Source organism: Phyllostomus hastatus, unplaced genomic scaffold, assembly GCF_019186645.2.
Source record: "Phyllostomus hastatus isolate PE091 unplaced genomic scaffold, TTU_PhHast_1.1 phas_scaffold_46, whole genome shotgun sequence".
Lineage (NCBI taxonomy): Eukaryota > Metazoa > Chordata > Mammalia > Chiroptera > Phyllostomidae > Phyllostomus > Phyllostomus hastatus.
Genome location: NW_025334032.1, coordinates 31,604,141 through 31,610,792, shown reverse-complemented (window position 1 = coordinate 31,610,792; position 6,652 = coordinate 31,604,141).

Here is a 6,652-nt window from a genome sequence, read left to right as displayed (position 1 = left end):
GCAATAGGGGGTGATGGACCCTCGCTCCTTGGTTTTGACATAGCCTGAGTTCTCATCGTCTGGGAGAAAATCTCCTTATCTCTTGGTTGCCTTAGTTCCCTTGCTCCACCTAAAGCCTGAAACAATGACAGGGTGGTGCAGCTCTGTGCTGAAAAAGGGCGGATTCCCTGGGTGATCAGGCCTAAGAAAGAATATGTAAATTACTGTGAAACCTTCTTTGTTTAGAATGCTCTCAGTTGAATGAGAGGGGTCCAAGGAGGAAGTTAGTTTGTTCCTCAAAGTCTTATAGCTCTTTGACCCCGACTCAATAGACGGGCAGAGTTCCTTGTTTTCTATGGTTCCTTACTTCCCCCTAATGAGTACTGTACTTTACCTGAATTATTATGCAAAATGAGCCCAATAAAAGCAGGTATGGACAGTAAATCTGCACGCTCCCCACTAGGGGGGGTGGCCATTTCGTCCCTACTTCCCCACAGAAACTAGTTTGTCTCTGTGCATGTGTTTTTTCTCGCTTGTGTTTTCGTCGAGCCATCCACAGCGTTCCGTGGTCACTGCTGGCCGGTGACCCACGCGCATCAGAGAATAAGGAGAAATGCGATTTTCCTTGCATGCGGATAAAGGCAACGCTAAGCGGTCCAATCCTCCCCGCAGCTGGATGTTGTTGCATTTCCGGTTTCAGGCTCTCAATCAGCCTGGTTCTCTGCGTCGTGACAGGTACCTGGCTGGACCGTTTTTTCTTGTTTTGCAAACTCTTCTGCCTACTTGCCAAGCAAATCATCTTGCAGCTCTTTGGAATTAAGCTCTCCAGCTAAATTCAGCAGCCAGCAGAAAATCCCTTCCATCGTGTATAATTTGTGTTCGAGGAGACGAGCAAAACATTGAACAGACCACAGTCCTTTAATGCGTCAGGGATGGATTTTTCCGGGTCAGGACTGAGTTTCTGTGCTCCCATCAACCATGGGGTGGCGCTGGTGTTAGAAAAGCTTTTGTATGTTTTGGGGGTTTTCAAACATGCAAAATTGAAAATATGAGAAAGTCTGTACACCTGAGTCATAAATTCAATATCAATATCATTAACATTTTACTATATATTTCTATGCATTTACACACATGCACACTTTTTTTTTCAGCATGCATTGATGATCTTTGTATAACTGATTACGGTTATTTCAATGCTGGTGGCTATACGGTGATTTTTAGCCTATATTTTCTTTAACATACCTGAGCTGGCATTCTTCTGAAAATAAAATCTTTCTTTCACTCAGCAACTGGTAATGACTATAATTCCTCTCCAAAAGACTGGGTAAATGCTTAAGTTTTTCTCTTGAAAATTTTCAGATTAAGACATTGGCATAAGAGTAACCTCCAATTGTAGTCATTCTTTTTCTCCCTTCCCTCTGTCTTTCTTCCTTCCTTCCTTTCTGTATAACTGTGGACTCATGGACTATTTATTCATTGGGTTACATTCACAATTGTCTGTCTGAGCTTCAGATAGTCCGACATCTGGCCATGTGAAGGCCCTCCTTTCAAAGTGTGCTCTTTCTTATCTGTTTTACTGGTTATTTTGAAATAATTTCAAACGTACAAAAATGTTGCAAGAATAACACAAAAAACTTTCTCAATCTGTCACTCAGCCTTTAACATTTTACCACATTCTCTCTCTCTCTCTGCTGCCTTTTTCCTGTGCCGTACAGGAGTGAATCACAGTCACCCTGCCCCACTCACTATGAACGCTTGAGCGTGCATCTCCCGGAAACAAGACACTCTGTTGTGTAACCAAGGGACCGAAATCAACAACAATGCAGTATTGCCAGGACCCCCCAGCTGCTGCAGTCACCACCTCACTCCGAAAGGAATTCAGCGCCCAGCTCTTGGGGGAGAGAAGGCCGTTTGGAATATTATAATAGGCAACCTAAAAATGAAATATCTGTTTCCTACGTAGTGCTTGCATCCTAGTAACTGTCTCTAGAACTGGAACATTGTTTCGTGAAATACCCTGGGGAGGAAGATAAGTGAGAGAAATTAGCCATAAATCCAGTTCATTATTTTTTGTCTTTCTAAGGCAAAATACATTCTTTTTCTATATAAGGACATAAGTAACTACAGATAGTTACTCTGAAGAGCAAGAATTTTAAAAAAAAAAAGACTCCTAGCGTATGTGGAGCCTTGCTGACTTTAAAATTGCTTTCAGGCACTGGTTGACCTTTAGAGGGACAAACCGAGTGAGAACGCGCGGGCGTCCAGACGTAACGACCGGGCTCCTGGTCTCGGTCTGCGCTCGGCGGAGCTCACTTCCCATGACCCCAGGAGTCTGGGCGTTACAGAGCTCAAGACTCTCAGGAGTTTCTAAGAAACATGAATATTGTGAAAAAATATAAATATTGAGGCTTGCTTTTCTCTCCTCCATATTAATAGCACTTTCATTATTTTGTTTTCTACCTATCACATGCTGTTTTAAAGTAATGTTTATTTTCCATTTAGTTTTTTAAAATAATATTTTTTTAAAGACAAGACCCAGTCTGAGCGAGAGGGTAGTTTAATTGCATGTCAACATATTCTTGTAAAATTCTTAAATTATAACTGATGAATATGGGGGGGGTGTATAATACTTTTGTGTAAAACTATACAATGTGTGAAACATTATTAGACTGCTTTCAAATTAAAATACTCCACTCATGGATAAAATAGTTGCATGTGACAGACCCTAGGGCTGTCGTACCTAAAACCCTTCACACGATTTGTCATTTCCGTCATTGGTGCGGAACGGACTTGCACACAGCGCTCCAAGTTCAGGGATGCGTGGGGTTCGTGGCCTTCTGCTTTTCGTGGCCCTAGCGAGGCTATCCCAGAACGCTGGACAGCCTTCGCACCTTCCCTTTCTTCCCGTGCTTACCCGGAGATCATCGGCAGGAAGGCGTCCACCTCGGCCTGCATTCGAGTGAGGTAAAGCTCCCACGACGGATTAGGCCCCCAACCGCCAGCCCCCTCCGCTCCCGAGGAGGATGGGAGAAGCCAGCTGTCGCGCGGTGGCTCGCTGGCTGCGCTGCTTCAAGTGCGACTTTGATCTCAGCCCTCTCCCTCTGGTCCGCAGGTCGTTAATATTTCATGCCCTTTCCCCAGCCGTAGGCCTGCCAGCTCTGTTTTCTCTTTATCTGAGGTATACGATGAGCCAAACTATCTTTCCTTTTATAAATACTTAAAAATATTTTTTAAACACGCACACACAGAGCAAACAGTACCTTTAATACAGAGTACAGATATTTCCTCGGTCCGTGTTTACGTACACATTGCCTTGCCGTGTAATTTATTTGCGTTCTAGGACGGAGGAAGCCAGTTTAAGTCTCTGTTTAAAAGTCCCTGTTAATTTTTTTCCTGTGCATCCTATTCTCCGTTCCTCGAGTGAAGTGACAGCCCACAGGTCGTGAAATGCACGTGTTTTGATAGTAGACATTTGGATCCCATCTGTCTACAGCCCTTCGTTAGGCTGACATGAGGGTGACACAGAAGCCACACGACCCCGGGGGCCCCAGAGGAGAGTCCCTCCTCCCTCCGCGCAGGAACTCATCCCAGCTGGGCCACCTCGCACATCTCCTGGCTTGGACTTCTCCGCCTCCCGGAGAACCGGTGATTATTCTTACGTATTTAGGACAGCCTACCTCCAACAAGAATTCGAGGCAGCTTCAAAAGTGATGAATAGCCGTTGGCTGAGCAGATTCCGGGGGCCAGTGTCTGGTTTCTGCTGGAAGAGAGTCTCACCACACTAAACGTAACGGTTGCTCAGCCCCAGGAGTCGGCCAAACATCATCGCACGGGAAGACTCATTCATTCATGCTCACCCTGTACTTGCTGTGCGCTGGAGGCGCCGGTGCACTTCAAAACCAACTCACCCTAGGTTACGCCACCCCAGGCCACTTGCAAGTAGGGAAAGGTGGTTGACAGCTTCAAAAAAGAAGGGACATTCAAGGAACAAAATATACAGAGCTTGTCTTTCACTGAGAGCGGCTCCTTATTTACATATAAAATATTTCAATTTGGTCCAGCTATAAAATTTTCCTCTTTAAAAAAAGTGAAATTTGCTGACTGCTTTTTTTTTCCAACGTGAATAATTACCATGCCAGGAAGAAAAATTTTTTTTCTTGAACATGCACACAAATAGGCAAAGATTCCCCCAAATAAGACCTAGAATTTGGGATAATATTTTATTTCTCAATCTGGAATCTTTTATCATAGGGATCTTGAGTTGTTTGGGGGTCTTCTCTGTTTTGTTGTATTTGGGACTTTTCAAAGAGCATGTTGTAAAGTGCACCCCACGCCTGCAGGCCCCAGTCCAGTCCCCATTATTTTGTGCCGACACTCTTGCCATAGCCTTCCCACTGGCCTCCTCTCTTCCACGCCCGCTGAGCTGCGGTCTCTTCTCCACAGGGCAGCCGGTGTAACCTCTGGGGATGGAAGACACGAGACAGACTCCTCTCCCCACACCCTCAGAGGCTTCCCACGTCCCTCAGGGGTGGGAAGCTGTCACATCCCACGTCCTCCCCCCCTTCCCTGCTACTCTGGCCCCGTCTCCCGCTCCTTCCCTTCGCTCGTCTGCACCTACGTCTTTAGCCTCTCTGCTGTACTTCCAGCCCACGGAGCCCACTCCAACCTCAGGCTCTTTGGGCTCTGCTCTACATGGAACATCATTACCCTGGTTATCAGTACAGTATCTGCTTCAAAACGCTCAGGACTCAACTCAAATCACACCTTACCAAAGAGAACCTCCTCTTACTGGTCACATGATAGGAAATAGCACCCTGTTCTCTCTGTCAACGTTCATCCTTGCCTTGTTCTTCTCCTGATACCTTATTTGATATGATTTGATATGATACTATATGACATCCATTTGTCTACTGCCTCCCCAGCCTGAATGTAAGCTCCATAAAGGCGGGGCTGTGTTTCTAACCTCTCATAGTTCCAGCATCTAGGGCATCACCTGGCAGAATGCTCACTGTTGAATGAACAATTACTACCCACAAGCTGAGATATGACTTTTTTGTATTAAAGATTTTATTTATTTATTTTTAGACAGGGGAAAGGAGGGAGAAAGAGACGGAGAGAAACATCAATGTGTGGGTGCTTCATGTATACTCCCCACGGGGAACCTGGTCTGCAACCCAGGCATGTACCCTGACTGGGAATTGAACCAGCGGCCCTTTGGTTAACAGGCCCATACCAGCCAGGTGAGATATGCCTTTCATTTGCTTTTGACTGAAATTTCAAATGAATGCAATAGTACTGATAAACTCATACAGATCAAAAGTTCTGAATGGCAGCATTTATATGAGTGCATCATTACTGTTTTTTTTTCCATCATTACCCCCCCAGAGTCTTTTTAGACATATTTTTTCCTGATCACCTGCCATGAAATTTTAATACCATAGATATATTGCATATGTTTTATATATTGTATACATCTCTTTCTTTGTGCATAAATATATTATGAATATATTACATAAAAAGAGTAAGATCTTTTCATCTACTCCACGAGAATCAGTATTTGTCCCTTTTGAGATTGCATGCTCAATATCTACATTGAGTAAAATTGGATAAACTAATTTATTACTCAGTATATATCAGTTAGTCTACTGACTAAAATCTTCCTGAATATGGAGTCTATAGGAAAAAAATAATGATTCTGTTTGATTTTTTTAAAAAGTTGAGAACCACAGGAATCACTGCTAAGTCTCACTGTCATTTTGCTGTGAGAGTTATGTCTTCTACATGCCAGTTGTATAGCTTCTTCCACGCAGTTAACAAACTATAAAAAATACATAAAACATACGGCAGCTGGAGCCCCGCCTTTAGTTTGCTGGCTAGTTTGCCGGCTGTGTTGCTTTTTACTAAATGCCTGCTCTGTGTGCAACAGGAGAGCATGAGAGTAAGGGTGGGGGTGGGGGTGGTTGGGGATAGGTTCAGGGGATTAGCCAGGGACAGCTGCCAGCTGCCCATTGTCTTAGGGGAAGTCTCAGAGGAGGCTTTCTGTAGAATACTCATCATTTCTCCAGGTGTGCCCTTTCGGGGTCTTTAGTCATTGCGGTTGATTCTGGCATCACCCACCAGGTTTTGCTGCTTTTCTGGGCCTGGAGCTGAAATGCAACTGAGGCCTAGATGTTATCTCCAGGGAAGAAAGACCAGGAGAGGAAAGTTCACCCTGGAGGCGAGGTTCCTGTTTTCCCAGTTTTTCCCTGGCTGGGCTCTGGGGCCCTTTGACCTGGTGACTGTCTGCACCTGGCTGTGAACTCTCCGTCTCAGTTCCCCTCTCCCTGTGTGTTTACCATCCTGTATTACTGGGACAGGACACGCCAGGAACGAGCCTTCCTGCTAACTGAGCGTGACGTTTTCCAAAAAAGATTGCAATCAAAAAGGGGGAGGTATAGAAAAATAATATAAACAGAGCCCCTTCAAAATAACGTCCGACTCGCCATCCTAGAGGAACTGCCTTGCACATTTTAGGCCTCAAAGCTTTGGAATGGTAAAACAAAGCAACCTTCGGATTGTGCCGTATGCAGCGTTGAATCCCACAGAACTGTTTCTGAGGAAAAGCACATGGCAGATATCATTAAAATTAAAACATTGTGTGGAATTGGCGTAGCTGTGTTAGGTTATCTACACC